We start from the raw sequence: 16,454 nt of genomic DNA, 5'->3' as shown, positions 1-16,454 counted from the left end.
AATACATAACAATGATTTAATAACATGTTTGTTTCTACTTGTATTCCCCCCCCCTTTAAAGCATTTAAAATCGTTTAAAACATTGATTAGGGGTATGAACTCACTTGTAGTTGGTGATTGGGATGAACTGAACGGTATAGGATTGCTAGGTGTCAAGAAAGGACTTGTACACACACTACGATCCTAATGAACATATAATCACACATATATGCACTCTGTTAGTCTCAATTCACTAATTGATAATTTTAAGACATCCTAGACATAATAAACACTTTATATAAGTGTTTTAAGCCCTAAGGATTGCATATAAGCTAATATGGGACTAGGCACTTATGTTTTAGGGTTCCAAAGGACCCTATATGTGAGTTTACTCCCCATATACCATCACACATGGAGTTTACGGTTGTAAACTCTTGAGTTTACGGCCGTAAAATCCCAACCATGGGGGTTTGGTGTGTTTTGAAGTCCCTAATGATTCCTAGAATTATTCCAACTTGGTGGCTAAGTCCTTGGAAGGGTTTAAGGTCTAGAAAAACTCCAATTAGGAGTTTACGGCCCTAAGGCCATTCCCCTTTGAGTTTACAGCTGTAAACTCTAAGTATGGTTTATTTTTGATGCTTTCAAGTCTCTTGCACATGTGGTATAGGTTCTAGGCTTTTGTTCCAAGCATATGAAGACATTAGGCACACTTTGGTGCCATTCTTTCATGTTTACGTCCCAAGAGCAAATCCTTGGCCATAAACTCACTTTGATAAGTGATTTTGATGTGCTTTGGTCCTTAGATTAAGTGGGAAACAATTCCATGTAAAGGTCTAGGGCTTTAGGTGTCTTAGTAACACCCTTTGGTCCATTTCTATGGAGTTTACGGCCTAAGATACACTTGGGCCGTGAACTCCCATGTGTTGGTGTTTCTTGATTATTTTCTTGTCCCTAATACACATACAAATGAGTCTAAGGCAGTAGCATAACACAAGGGTCGGTCTCGGCTTTGTTTCGGGAGTTTACCGTCCAAGAACACGTTGGGGAGTAAACTCCTAAATCTAATGATTTAGCCTTCTAAATCATGTTATAACTACATATAATGCTTTCTAACACTACTAGAAAGATTTACTCACGATTTGGGATAAAAAACCGAAGATCCGTGAGAGAGACAATGGCTTTTCTCTAGTTGGAAATGCGAATAATGAATGAATTTGGTTCAAAATTCTATTTATAGTCCTGAGATATTTTTGGCAGAAAATATTTTTATTCCTGAAATGACCTCTAATATAATAGAGTGATGGAATAATAGAGTTGCACTAAACCCTAGTGTATCCACTCTCCTGAGATTTCCTGAAGTGTAAACCCTGAATTACTCAAACTTACACGAGGAAGTCTGAAAATTAACTGTGACTGCTATAACTTCTATTGAAGTGATATAGTTTGTACAAAATGGAAATTTCGGATTGTCACATCATCCCCTGTTAAAGGGAATTTCGTCCTAAAATTAAAATTTAGGCAAGGAAGTATGTACGAATGATCGAGTCGTGAGGAGCAAAAACTTCCAAATCGATTGGTTCTAGCGCTCCTAAGTGAAATCGGGTTCTCGGTTGGTATCCCAACGAACCTTCACTAATGGGCAACGGCGTTGCTTCGTCCGCTTGACCTATCGGTCGAGGGTCACTACGGTTCTAATACGGAGTCAAGGATCTCGTAAATCTCAATCTCGTCGAGAGGGCTTACGAAAGTCCTAATGGAAAGATACTGTTTCAAGTTCGAGGTGCGAAGGGTAACATGTACGTTATTAAGTTCGCGGAGTAGGTCTAGTTTGTGAAATGCAGGATCGATTCTAGTATGAATCTCGGAGGCCCTAACTACATAGGATTTTTAGTTTTCCACGCTTTATGAAGTGTATTAAGCCGTTCCCAGAGTGAGGTTTCCTAAAGAATTTGGTCCCTCACTAAGAATTCCAAATGTTCTTTCCCTCGCTTAACTTCCCAGTCAAGGGCCATCCCTTGCTGGGTCAAAGTCGAAAGGGTTCCTGAAGTTTGTGGGGAGTTTCGAATGGACTATGATAGTAGGTCTGTAAGACCTCGAATTTGGCAAAGTTTTCCGTTGGTGACTACGGTGCCGACAATTTCCAACGGTTTTGGATAATTTGACAGAGTACTCAAGAATTTCCACAACACTAATAGTGTGTCTCAGGAAATTTGTCTCTAAATTCCAAAACACTTGCTCAGAGAACTTTGTGAAGAGTATCTCCAAAGGTAATGTTTCTAGGGGTTCTTTCTTACTGCGAGGGTAGATAAGTAGTCATTATATGGAGAAATGATGAACTGATCCTAGTAAGAAAGGCGTACTCCACTCATATAGCTCAGGAATTACTATGGGCATATTGGTCCTATCCGAGGGGTATCACTACGGACTCGAAGTGTCCGCATCGAGTTCGGAGGGTAGTCTCTAGAACATCCTTCCCTAACAATCGAACAGGTGATATTCGGATCTTAGGTCCATTTCTAAAAGTAACACTTTCCTTGTGGATGCTCAATTAGCTTGTAACAGCCCGTTATTTCAAGTCAGTAAAAATCGAGTCCTGTAACCTCTTTGAGAAAGGAATTAGAATATCATCGAAAAATGAAATATTCAAAAACTCTATTTGGAGTACACTATGTGGTACTTATCGTCTTAAGGTTTCCAAACATATAAATAAAACAAAAATCCGAGTTATAACGAAGAAGTTATGATCATTCTAAGTTTTCCAACAAAAACCGGCAATACGAAGTTGCGTAAAAACGCAAAGTTTCAATAAAACACTTTCTGACCTTAGGTGTCTAAATGGAAGTCATAGATATCGTTAAACTACAAACATGCAAAAAAAGAACGCTCAAATCGGACATGGTATGAATAAGTTATGAATTTTTAAAGAAATTCCTTAATCACGTCATTTTAATAAATAAATAATAAAAATAATTCCGAAATTTGCCAACGAAATCTAAATCAAAGTTGTAGATCGTAGTCTCACCTTCGCGGGGATATAAAGAACGTCAAAAACGTAGTTCGTATGAAGGAGATATGAATTTTCGAAGTTTGATAAATAATTTATATATAATTTTTATAAAAAAATTCGGTATTATCCGAAGAGGAGTCAGCGTCCTCATCCGAGGTACGCGCTGCGTACCCCTATACGCCCTGCGTACCCGAGGAGCTTGGCCTCAAACCGTCCACGTCGCCCTATGCGAGGCTACCGACCCGCCCGTCCGACCTGCTGTCCCATCCGACCCGACAGCCTGAGCCGTCCCATCCGAGGCCGAGGCAGTCGAGGCCTCGGTCACGCATGACGTATGTGTACGCGCTGCGTACGAGCATACGCCCCGCGTACGAGGCTTCTCAGGCCCCCCTATAAATAGCATACGAGGGTTCCCGGGAAAATGGCTCATTCTCTCTCCTTTTTCTTGCGTTTTACCTCGTTTTCCGTGCTCGCACTATCCCGAAGCCCTGGTCATTTTGTGCAAGTCCCGAAGGTCGATTTTACTCCCGAGGAATCCCGAGATTTCCGAGGAAAATCCATTTCCCGAGACGAAACTCTGCCCGGTTTTCCATCTTGCTATCTTCAAGCTTTCAAGTGAGTTCATACCCCTTTCAAACACACTTTAAATACATTTTAAATGCTTTTATACTGTTTTAGGGGGGGGGGGGGGGAATACAAGTAAACATACGGTTATTATCGTGTAATTTATAAAGTTTCACTTCGCTTGTTTTACCGAATAAATCACTTGGAACCCATTACTATTATGGAAAACTCTTGACATACTTTGTGTGCATTAGACTTATACAAAGTATATAATGATTTCAAAGTACCTTTCATTGTTAAGTCGTGTTATATATTCTAAAAACTTATGGCTTTGCTTTGTCAAACATTGTGAAAAAGGATAAACTTTCCATACAAGACTATCACTTTAATACAGGCTTAGTTGAGAATCCATGAGACGTGTATATTTTCAAACGTTACTTTTCTTTATTAGAAAGTAATGCTGCAAGTCCTGTCTATAACCAGAGTCTCCCGTTCGGAGAACGTGTCAAATGTGTATAGATCTATACGGGAAGTCATGATCCCGCGCCCTGACTGTTAGCTACAGTCCGTCTTTTGGGGTGACAGTTGTCATAACGCTGCGACGCCTGAAGAACGTGGTTACAGGCATATTATGTTTAGTATGGTTATAAAACTCATCGGATATACAATTATTATGGTATTATGCTTTTATGAACGAGTAGCTATTAAAACTATTCTTCATCTAACAAATGCGATCTTCGTATAGCTTTATTATATAAAACTATGACACAACTTTTGAACGTCGGTTTCTTGCAATTTTTGTTCTTAGAGACTGCCATTTATGTTAGGAAAATAAGGGATTTTCCTGGTACAATTATTTACAACTTATAACACGAACATTCATATGCATTTCATACTTTTATAAGAAAATAAGGGTTTTTCTTGGAAAACACAACAACTCGTATCTCAACCATTAGGGAAAATATGAGATTTTCTGGATTTAATACATTCACTTTCAACGCAACAAGTCACATCTCTTTACATTTGAAATGCTGCGTTTTCTGGAAAACATACACCCATTTTGGAATGGCATCAATTTTTTCTAAACTACTTATGAACTCACCAACTTAATTGTTGACACTTTTTCTTGAATTAACTTGTATTCTCAGGGAACCGCTAAGCAGGTTTGGAAAATCAACTTTTGGGATTAACGCGCTGGCGTTAATTACTTCTTTTGAATGATGTTTATGTATTTATCTTTTGAACGTGTAATGAATACATTTATGTAAACATCTTGGAAACTTTATTATATATGGTGGTGTGTACTTTCCTTTCTATGAACTGTTATGATACTGAATATGACGTCCTCCGCCCCCGAACGTTTCCGCCGTTCTGGTTTGGAGGTGTGACAAATTGGTATCAGAGCTTTGTTTATAGGGAATTAAGTATATCAAAACCATTCCTTTTTGATATACAACTATAAATTCAACTGGGCAAAAACACTCTGAGAAAATTCATACTTTTGAAATTAAATCTAATTAGTTTTAAGGTAAGCATGCACTCATTTTATACTAATAACAGTTTCATAGTAAATAACTTTAGAAGTATTATAAATAAGTTGTGCAGTACAGGTACGCCTTGGGACATGTAATCGGAACTGGGAAGAATATAGCCTGATCAACTATATTTGTCCAAGAGCCGACTAACGTATGCCAAGGAGTGTCTGCAATGGACAACAAATTTAAAACTTACCAAAAGCATATCGCTAAAGAATACTAAGGGAGTATTCGAGTGCCGTCAACCATTAAACTTAAGGGTAAGTTTCATGTGCTCTAGCTTATAGTAAATTTTTAACTCTATTCTCGTACAGTCTAAATGGCGGGATTCCATCACCCCAATGACCCCTACTACCCCAACCAAGGTAATGGAGGGTGGATCGAAGAAGATCCTGAAGAAGACGAAGAGCCTATAGAGTTGGAGGGAGGGGATGACTCTGGCACAGATTTGGAGCCAGAAATTATAAATCCACCAATCCCACAATCTCCCGTCCACGTGAGGAATTTCCAAAGACCCACTCTAGTGTGGGGAAGTCACCTCCATCATTGGAGCCAACAACAAAGCTTACGCCCTCCCTACGGCATGTGCCGAGACTTCTAAGATGTGAGAGGTGGGGGATCAGCCGACCGAGCACTTCCGGTCATGGTTGGCAAACTCGCCAACCAGTGCTATCAATCCGGAGTACAAGCCAACCGAATCCGAGAGGTCAATGTGGAAGTACAAATCCACACGGCCGATATCAACTGCCTAGAGTTGTTGCAGAACGACATCCACATTCGCGCCGAAGCATTTCAAGCACAAGCAAATGCGGCCTTCGCAAAATTAAGAGAACAACAAGCTGCGTTTGATAGACGCCTCATGGAGTCGAAGCACTCCGACACGGAGTCGAGCTCCAAACGCAAAGCGCGCCGCAAGTAGTACTTGCCCGACTCTCAAATTTTGTTATAAATTAGGACTTCGGATAAAAGTATTATTTTCTTTAAATTGTTCTGTAATCGGAGGCCTTTAGAAAGGCCAAGAAGTTTTGTCTAGACCCCGCTGTAGCACAACTATATGTTTAATATATATAAGGGTATACCCTTTTCTTGTTGTTGTTAATCATGCGCAATTTGTTCAATTCATCGGTACATCTATTCAAACTTTACTTTCAAGCTCAAAACATTGTGTCGGTCAAACCCAACTTCTTAGAACTATAAGAAGTTAACTCAATATCATTCAACTCTGAACTGCCAAAACTTATAAATGTTTTTCAATTTTTTTTCTTTTGGCAGCGCGATGCCTCCTCGTCCAAACCTAAGGCCCAGGCCGGGCACAGCACCACCACCACCTCCACCACCAGCTTATGATCTAGCCATGGTCCAGGCTGCTATCACAGCAGCAGTAACTGCAACCCTCTCGCAAATAAACTCCCACGGAAATGGAGGGGCGGGAAGCAGCACGAATCATCCAAATCATGGCACTGGTCATGGCCAAGGAAGAGAATGTACTTACAAGGAGTTCTCTAATGCTAAGCCAAAAACTTTTAATGGAACTGGGGGAGTCATTGCACTAATGCAATGGTTCGAGAAGACCAAAACGGTCTTCGAGATCTTCTCATGCCCGGAAGCAAGCAAAGTCAAGTTCGCTACTTGCACTTTCGTAGATCGAGCCCTCACTTGGTGGAAAAGCCATGTGAAATCAGTGACGCTCACTGTCGCCAACGCCATGAGTTGGGACGATCTAAAGGTTATACTACTGGAAGAATACTGCCCAAGGGGCGAAGTGCAAAAGCTTGAGCAGGATCTCTGGAATCTGAAAATGACTCGGTCTGACCTAATCACCTACACAGCTAGGTTCAACAACCTCGCTGCACTGTGCCCTACCATGGTCAACCCATAATCAAAGAAGGTGGAAAGGTACATTTGGGGGTTGTCACCCCAGACTCAAGGGCATGTCCTAGCTTCTGGCCCTGTTACCTACAACAACACTAAACGCCTGGCTCAACGACTCATCGACCACGGAGTAAAACACGGTATCATTTCAACAACCACAAATCCACATAGGGAGGCTCAGGGCCAGAGTAGGACTTGGAACAAAAGGAGGGGATAAACCCTCCAGGAAAACCCCAAGAAACAACAAGTAATAGCGACCCACGCTATGACTGTACCTGCGAACCCTGCCCCCACAAGCTCATATAATGGGAAACTTCCTAAGTGCAACCGATGCAGCTTCCACCACCACGGTCCTTGCCATGATCTTCAATGCACCAAGTGTAATAAGAAGGGACATACAGCCCGCTATTGCAAAGAGCCAACCTAACCATTCGTCCCCACTACTAATACCGGGATAAGCCGTGCCTGCTTTGAGTGCGGAGACACAGGGCACTACCGCAGGGACTGCCCAAAGGCAAACAACCGGAATACCGGCGGAAGGGGCCGAGTTTTCGCAATGGGACAAGATGAAGCCATTGCGGACCCTACTGTTGTTACGGGTACGTTTCTTCTCGATAACTCGTATGAATGCATTTTGTTTGATAGTGGAGCGGAAAGGAGTTTTGTGAGTCACGACTTTAAAGGCCTGCTAAAATAAATACCACAATCATTAAGTGAACCATTCATAGTAGAAATGGCCAACGGGAAAACCGAAGGCACTAAGGAGATATACTTAAACTGCACCCTAACTTTAAATGATAATCCCTTTTCAATCAACCTCATGCCCGTCTCGATTAAGAGTTTTTATGTCATCGTTGGCATGGATTGGCTGAGTTCTCATCATGCGGACATTCTATGTTACGATAAGGCCGTTCGCCTTAATCTTCCAACCGGCGAAACTTTCATCGTCTTGGGCGACAAACCCAGTACCACTCTTCGTATCATCTCAAGTATCCAAGCTCGGAAATGCCTACGCAAGGAGTGTCACGCGTTATGGGCACACGTTGTAGATGTGAAACGTGAAGTCCAGGACATCAAGAGTGTACCCGACGTATGCGATTTTCCCGACGTTTTTCCCGAGGACCTTCTGGGAATACCTCCCGCGAGACAAGTTGAGTTCAGAATCGATCTGGTTCCCGAAGCTACCCCAGTAGACAAAGCACCCTATCGATTAGCCCCGACAGAGATGCAAGAGCTATCCAGCCAACTGAATGAACTACTTGGAAAAGGATTCATCAGGCCGAGCTTCTCGCCATGGGGAGCACCCGTACTGTTCGTGAAAAAGAAGGATGGATCATTCAGAATGTGCATCGACTACCGAGAACTCAACAAACTTACCATCAAGAACCGATACCCCTACCCCGAATCGATGACTTATTCGACCAACTCCAAGGAGCCAACTACTTCTCCAAGATCGATCTGAGGTTTGGATATCACCAGCTGCGAGTCCTGGAGAGTGATATTCCCAAGACGGCCTTCCGAACACGATACGGACATTACGAGTTCGTAGTGATGCCGTTCGGACTAACCAATGCCCTGGCCGTATTCATGGATCTAATGAATCGGGTATGTCGTCCATTCTTGGATAAATTCGTGATAGTATTCATAGACGACATACTCATTTATTCAAAGAATAAAGAAGAGCATGGTCAACAACTGAGGCAAGTTTTAGAGACGTTACGGACTGAGAGATTGTATTCAAAATTCTCAAAATGTGAATTTTGGATTAGAAATGTGGACTTCCTCGGCCACGTGGTCAGCAAGGAAGGAATCCACGTGGATCCATAAAAAATCAAGGCTATCAAAAACTGGTCTGCGCCAACTACACCAATAGAAATTCGCCAATTTCTAGGTCTTGCTGGTTATTACCGAAGATTCATCCAGAATTTCTCCAGCATCGCAAAGCCTCTTGCCGCCTTAACCCAGAAAGGTGTGACCTACAATTGGGGAGAAAAGCAAGATGCTGCATTTCAGACTTTGAAACAGGCCCTTTGCAGTGCGCCCATCCTTTCTCTCCCATAAGGGACCGAAGATTTGGTGGTGTATTGCGATGCTTCGAAGCAAGGGCTGGGCTGTGTACTAATGCAGAGGGGAAAGGTTATTGCATGAGGTCAATTACACCACTCATGATTTAGAACTTGGGGCGGTGGTCTTCGCTCTTAAAATCCGGAGACACTACCTATATGGTACCAAATGCACTATCTTTACATACCACAAGAGCCTACAACACATCTTCGACCAGAAGGAGTTGAACATGAGACAACGACGTTGGGTCGAATTGCTCAACGACTACGAATGTGAGATTTGCTATCATCCAGGAAAGGCTAACGTCGTGGCAGATGCCCTTAGTCGTAAGGAGTACTCTGGCCTAGGAGTGATGTCATTAACCATGTCAATCCATTCGCACCTGTCGAAACAAGTCAACGAAGCTCAAATAGAGGCCCTGAAACCCGAAAACGTGACAGGTGAGACCCTTAGGGGAATGGACAAGAATTTAGAAATCAAGAGTGACGAAGCACACTACCTCATGAACCGAATATGGACACCCAAGTTTGGTGGACTTAGAGAGGTAGTTATGAGCGAGGCACACAAGACTCCATACTCCGTGCACCCCGAGTTAGACAAGATGTATCAAGATCTCAAACAACTCTACTGGTGGCCAAACATGAAAGCAGAGATCGCTACATATGTGAGCAAGTGTTTGACTTGCGCCAAGATCAAAATATAACACCAGAAACCCTCAGGACTACTCCAACAACCTGAAATTCCTGAGTGGAAATGGGAGCAGATTTCCATGGACTTCATAACGAAACTACCCAAAACTCAGGGTGGCCAAGATACTATTTGGGTAATTGTCGATAGATTAACCAAGTCCGCTCATTTCCTACCGATCAAGGAAACTGATAAAATGGAAAAGCTATCGAGAATCTACATCGGAGAGATCGTACGACTCCATGGAGTGCCAATGTCTATCATCTCGGATAGAGACAGCAGATTCACGTCTAGATTCTGGCAATCATTGCAAAAATCCATGGGAACAAGATTGGACATGAGTACAGCCTATCACCCCCACACTGACGGACAGAGCGAAAGAACGATCCAAACCTTGGAAGACATGTTGCGAGCATGTGTAATTGACTTTGGTAAAGCATGGGATGTTCACTTACCTTTCGTTGAGTTCTCTTATAACAATAGTTATCATACTAGTATCAATACTGCTCCATTTGAATGGAAGTGGGTGACACACAACTAGCAAAAGGTCTAGTCCCTGATAGCACCCTCACTGGTCCAGAGATCATCAGAGAAACTACTGAAAAGATCGTGCAAATACGAGAACGACTAAAATCCTCAAGGGATAGGCAAAAGAGCTATGCCGACAAAAGACGTAAACCCTTAGAATTTTAGATTGGCGATCGGGTACTACTGAAGGTCTCACCTTGGAAGGGCATGATACGCTTTGGAAAGCGTGGGAAGCTAAATCCTAGGTACATTGGACCCTTCGAAATCATTTCAAGGGTTGGTCCAGTAGCCTACAAACTCCGACTTCTAATAGAGCTTAACAAAGTACATCCAGTATTCCACGTATCAAACCTGAAGAAGTGTTTGTCTGACGAAACACTTGTAATTCCACTCGATGAGATCGAACTAAATGAAAATCTTAACTTTGTGGAAGAACCCGTCGAGATCATGGATAGGGAAGTTAAACGAACTAAACAGAGTCGCATTCCAATAGTAAAGGTCCGATGGAATGCTAAGAGGGGACCTGAGTTCACGTGGGAACGAGAAGATCAAATGCAACAGAAGTATCCACATCTCTTCCCCAACCCCTAAGACTCTTCTTTTGTATTAAAATTTCGGGACGAAATTCCCTCTAACGGGGGGATGATGTAACAGCCCGTTATTTCAAGTCAGTAAAAATCGAGTCCTGTAATCTCTTTGAGAAAGGAATTAGAATATCATCAAAAAATGAAGTATTCAAAAACTCTATTTGGACTACACTATGTGGTAGTTATCGTCTTAAGGTTTCCAAACATATAAATAACACAAAAATCCGAGTAATAACGAAGAAGTTATGATCATTCTAAGTTTTCCGACAAAAATCGGCAATACGAAGTTGCGTAAAAATGCAAAGTTTCAATAAAACACTTTCTGACCTTAGGTGTCTAAATGGAAGTCATAGATATCGTTAAACTACAAACATGCATAAAAAGAACGCTCAAATCGGACATCGTATGAATAAGTTATGAATTTTTAAAGGAATTCCTTAATCACGTCATTTTAATACATAAATAATAAAAATAATTCCGGAATTTGCCAACAAAATCTAAATGAAAGTTGTAGATCGTAGTCTCACCTTCGCGGGGATATATAGAACATCCAAAACGGAGTTCGTATGAAGGAGATATGAATTTTTGAAGTTTGATAAATAATTTATATATAATTTTTATAAAAAAATTCGGTATTATCCGAAGAGGAGTCAGCGTCCTTATCCGAGGTACGCGCTGCGTACCCAAGGAGCTTGGCCTCAAACCGTCCACGTCGCCCTATGCGAGGCTACCGACTCGCCCGTCCGACCCGCTGTCCAATCCGACCCGACAGCCTGAGCCGTCACATCCGAGGCCGAGGCAGTCGAGGCCTCGGTCACACATGACGTACGCGTACGCGTTGCGTACGAGCGTATGCCCCGCGTACGAGGCTTCTCAGGCCCCCCTATAAATAGCATGCGAGGGTTCCCGGGAAAATGGCTCATTCTCTCTCCTTTTTCTTGCGTTTTACCTCGTTTTCCGTGCTCGCACTACCCCGAAGCCCTGGTCATTTTGTGCAAGTCTCGAAGGTCGATTTTACTCCCGAGGAATCTCGAGATTTCCGAGGAAAATCCATTTCCCGAGACGAAACTCTACCCGGTTTTCCATCTTGCTATCTTCAAGCTTTCAAGTGAGTTCATACCCCTTTCAAACACACTTTAAATACATTTTAAATGCTTTTATACTATTTTAGGGGGGGAATACAAGTAAACATACGGTTATTATCGTGTAATTTATAGAGTTTCACTTTGCTTGTTTTACCGAATAAATCACTTGGAACCCATTACTATTATGGAAAACTCTTGACATACTTTGTGTGCATTAGACTTATACAAAGTATATAATGATTTCAAAGTACCTTTCATTGTCAAGTCGTGTTATATATTCTAAAAACTTATGACTTTGCTTTGTCAAAAATTGTGAAAAAGGATAAACTTTGCATACAAAACTATCACTTTAATACAGGCTTAGTTGAGAATCCATGAGACGTGTATATCTTCAAACGTTACTTTTCTTTATTAGAAAGTAATGCTGCAAGTCTTGTCTATAACCAGAGTCTCCCGTTCGGAGAACGTGTCAAATGTGTATAGATCTATACGGGAAGTCATGATCCTGCACCCTGACTGTTAGCTACAGTCCGTCTTTTGGGGTGACAGTTGTCATAACGCTGCGACGCCTGAAGAACGTGGTTACAGGCATATTATGTTTAGTATGGTTATAAAACTCATCGGATATACAATTATTATGGTATTATGCTTTTATTAACGAGTAGCTATTAAAACTATTCTTCATCTAACAAATGCGATCTTCGTATAGCTTTATTATATAAAACTATGACACAACTTTTGAACGTCGGTTTCTTGCAATTTTTGGTCTTAGAGACTGCCATTTATGTTAGGAAAATAAGGGATTTTCCTGGTACAATTATTTACAACTTATAACACAAACATTCATATGCATTTCATACTTTTATAAGAAAATAAGGGTTTTTCTTGGAAAACACAACAACTCGTATCTCAACCATTAGGGAAAATATGGGATTTTCTGGATCTAATACATTCACTTTCAACGCAACAAATCACATCTCTTTACATTTGAAATGTTGTGTTTTCTGGAAAACATACACCCATTTTGGAATGGCATCAAATTTTTCTAAACTACTTATGAACTCACCAACTTAATTGTTGACACTTTTTCTTGAACTAACTTGTATTCTCAGGGAACCGCTAAGCAGGTTTGGAAAATCAACTTTTGGGATTAACGCGTTGGCGTTAATTACTTCTTTTGAATGATGTTTATGTATTTATCTTTTGAACGTGTAATGAATACATTTATGTAAACATCTTGGAAACTTTATTATATATGGTGGTGTGTACTTTCCTTTCTATGAACTGTTATGATATTGAATATGACGTCCTCCGCCCCCGAACGTTTCCGCCGTTCTGGTTTGGGGGTGTGACATAGCTCTTCTAAGCGAGGCAGAGATAACGATTTCTAAGGGAAATCTAAACGAAGTCTCCGGTCTTCGAGGTACATATGATGCACTCCATCGACTTCTGGTAAGAATAAGACCAGAGCTCTCAAGGGTGAGAAGCCTGGTCTTTAAATCCTATTATTGAGTAGTTCGTGGTGTTGTCCGGACTGTTCTTGTATCTTCCGTATGTGTTTAGACTGAAGGCGATCTGGTTATAAGAGTCATACTGGGTTCTAAGTTGGTTCCTATGCCAATGCAATTACTCGAACTCCTGGACAGTCTCCGTCCTGAAGTTCATATTAGAATTCATACATGATTCAATGATCACAATTTCGTGTATACTAGTCGTATATAATTAAGACTGAACAGGTAGTCGAATAACTGATTATTCCTTAATCTCACATCCCATTGAGGGAAAAGAAATTAAAGTGGAATCATCAATTCTAAACCTGTAGAACATTAATTATATATCACTCTCATGCATACATTCTTCAATGATAGATCAACTGTATGATACCTGGAATTGAACTTGACGTACTGCACGAGCTATAATGTAGGGATTCCTTCGGAAAGGAAAAGAACTATAAGGTACTCCTATCATGAGTACTTCGGTGTTCTGATATGACAGCTTCGCTAAAAGATGTTAACTGAGAAAGAGATGTACTTATGAAGATGGTATTGCGAGGATCAAATCGAATTGAGTCGTATGATAATGTCGGAATCATAAAGAAACTTACAGACATTAGATTTGAGCATAAAATGTTTACAGACAAAACAACCATGCAACCATGATTAGAGTTACAGTACTTTAGATTTGCTACAAGACTATTGCTGCGAATCAGATATACTACAAAAGACAAGTATACGCAGCATGAGCATCCCTATAACGATAGGATCCCGCAAAAGATAAGACTCTAGTTGCACTAGTTTTGGGATGGTTCATAAGTCTGTTACAACGAAACGCCTAAATTACATTAACGTGGGTCCGGAGTAGACTCTCCTGCGGTGGTGGTTGGTAGTAGCTTTCATCTGTGCCAGCAATTTCTGCCCCTGGGCAGTTCCTTTTGTAGTGACCTACTTTGCCACAACTGTAGCAAACCTGGTTCACACTGGTGTTTGGCACTTGAGCATCCTGAGTTGTTGGCATCCTGCAGAAACGGGCTGTATGCCCCTTCTTGTTGCAGTGCGAGCATTGCATCTCCTTACAAGGTCCATAGTGGTGAAAACTTCATTTAATGCATTTTGGGAGAATCCCAGCATAAATTTTGGCTGGTTTGGGGGCCATTGGGACGGCCGAAGGGATGGTAGTTGGAGGTGCTGATGTCGTGGCTGTGAAGGTTGTTACTGGTGGTTGTTTCCTGTTCGCCCTTCGAAGCGACTTGTTCTTCCTTTTGGCCCAAAACTTCTGGCTGTTACTCTTGGCCTCGGCAACCGGGGTACCGTGGTAGTTTGTTGGTCGTTGTGGTGCTTGGTTGTTGTTTGGATTGACATGGTTGTTAACAAAACCGCTAACACTTGCGTTGTTAGCGTTCAGATGGGTCAGAATAGCTGACACGACAGCTGAGACTGCAGCTTGAAAGGTAGCTGCATCAATCCGAAGAGTTGGTGTTGGGTTGATGGGCTGATTGTTTCTCTTGGGATTCATGAATCTGTTACACCGATTGAAAAATGAACTTGTGAGCGAAAATGTTGGAATCTAAATGTAGCTCGATCGCTCATGTAAAGAATAGAAGTATGTTCTCTAAGGTTCGACCTACATCCCTATGATGCAGTCCTAGTATGAAATGGAAGTATGTTCACGAAGGTTTGACCTACATCCCTATGATGCAGTCCTAGCAAAGATCGGAAGTAAGCTCATGCAATGGTCTCAAGACGTTTGTCATTCTAGTCGAGATATCGCTGGTTGGCATATAACGTGATCCAACCGTTAAAAGAGACTTGGAGATGTCTCCAGAGTTAAATTGCTATAGTCCAATAACTTGACTAAAGCATGTTTCAGATAGACTCTAATTAAAGTATGATAAGAGTATTTGAATAAAGAATGACACAGAAGTTAGCCGACTATCAATATCTTTGATATTCATGACGTACAAGTTCGGGAAAATGACCTTGTAAAAAGGTCTTACATCATATCCAGAGGAGATATTTTCTGACAGTATAAAGACCTAACCAAATTACTTACAGTACAAGATAGTTTCATAGAAAATGCCACATCGAGCATAGACAGCAACACGATTCCTTTCAAGCAAGGAATGTAAGGTAAAGTATCTACTACTAGCGATGGTCATCCCTCTGGTGAACTCTCAGTTCAGCCAGTTGGCGTTCCACATCAAGTAGGTGTCTTTCGTACACTCTCTGGCGTACTCGAAGTTCTATAACTTCGGCTCGTGATTCAGCCATTGCTTGGAGCAGGGTTTCATGGTCTCTCTCAGACCTCTCACGAGCATGTTGAAGGCGACTGGTGCGAAGCATATGCATTCCTCCATTTGTATCAACTTCTGCGATACGTTGTAGGGCTGTCCTGACCTAAATTTCATTTCGGGCAACTCTTCGGATCCGAATTGGTATGATTCTGTCTGCTGAGCCCCCACTGCTCAGGTCATAGAAGTTTCGGTCACCATGAAATGGCATGGGCTGATCTTGTCCTTGGCTCCATGTTTCCAAACATTCCACCCACTCAGGTGTCGGGCCATGAAAAGCCGGACGAGGGTTAGGAATCGGAAAGGGAGCTGCCTGGGGTAGGTTCTCAACCTCGGGTTCGGAGATGGCATTGTCTGAAAGGTCGTCAGCATGGTGATCATTTAGAGGGATTGGGTGATCATCATCTGGTTCTTCTCCAAACCATCCAGCAATCACTTCGTTCGGAAGGAGCAGGTTGTCGGGGGGATGAAATCCAGCCATGTTATCTACGCAAGAATTGAGGTATGAAAATAATTATTAGATGAACTATCTAGATAATTATTTAGGAAATCTTCATTAGTTCCATCGCTACTTGTAAAGTGCATACCAACTATATGTAATCCACACAGGATAAGCCTTCGAATAAGTGACCTTAACTCTAAATTCACAAGAAAATAGGGGTAAAGCAAAAAATTTCACCGATTCTAAGTCTATAACATCCTAGTTACATATAACTTTAGCGTATCCACTTAGCAGTTATCAACTTAGGAATGAAGATT

Source organism: Lactuca saligna, chromosome 5, assembly GCF_052625555.1.
Source record: "Lactuca saligna cultivar CGN05327 chromosome 5, ASM5262555v1, whole genome shotgun sequence".
Lineage (NCBI taxonomy): Eukaryota > Viridiplantae > Streptophyta > Magnoliopsida > Asterales > Asteraceae > Lactuca > Lactuca saligna.
Note: the sequence above shows the minus strand (reverse complement) of the source record.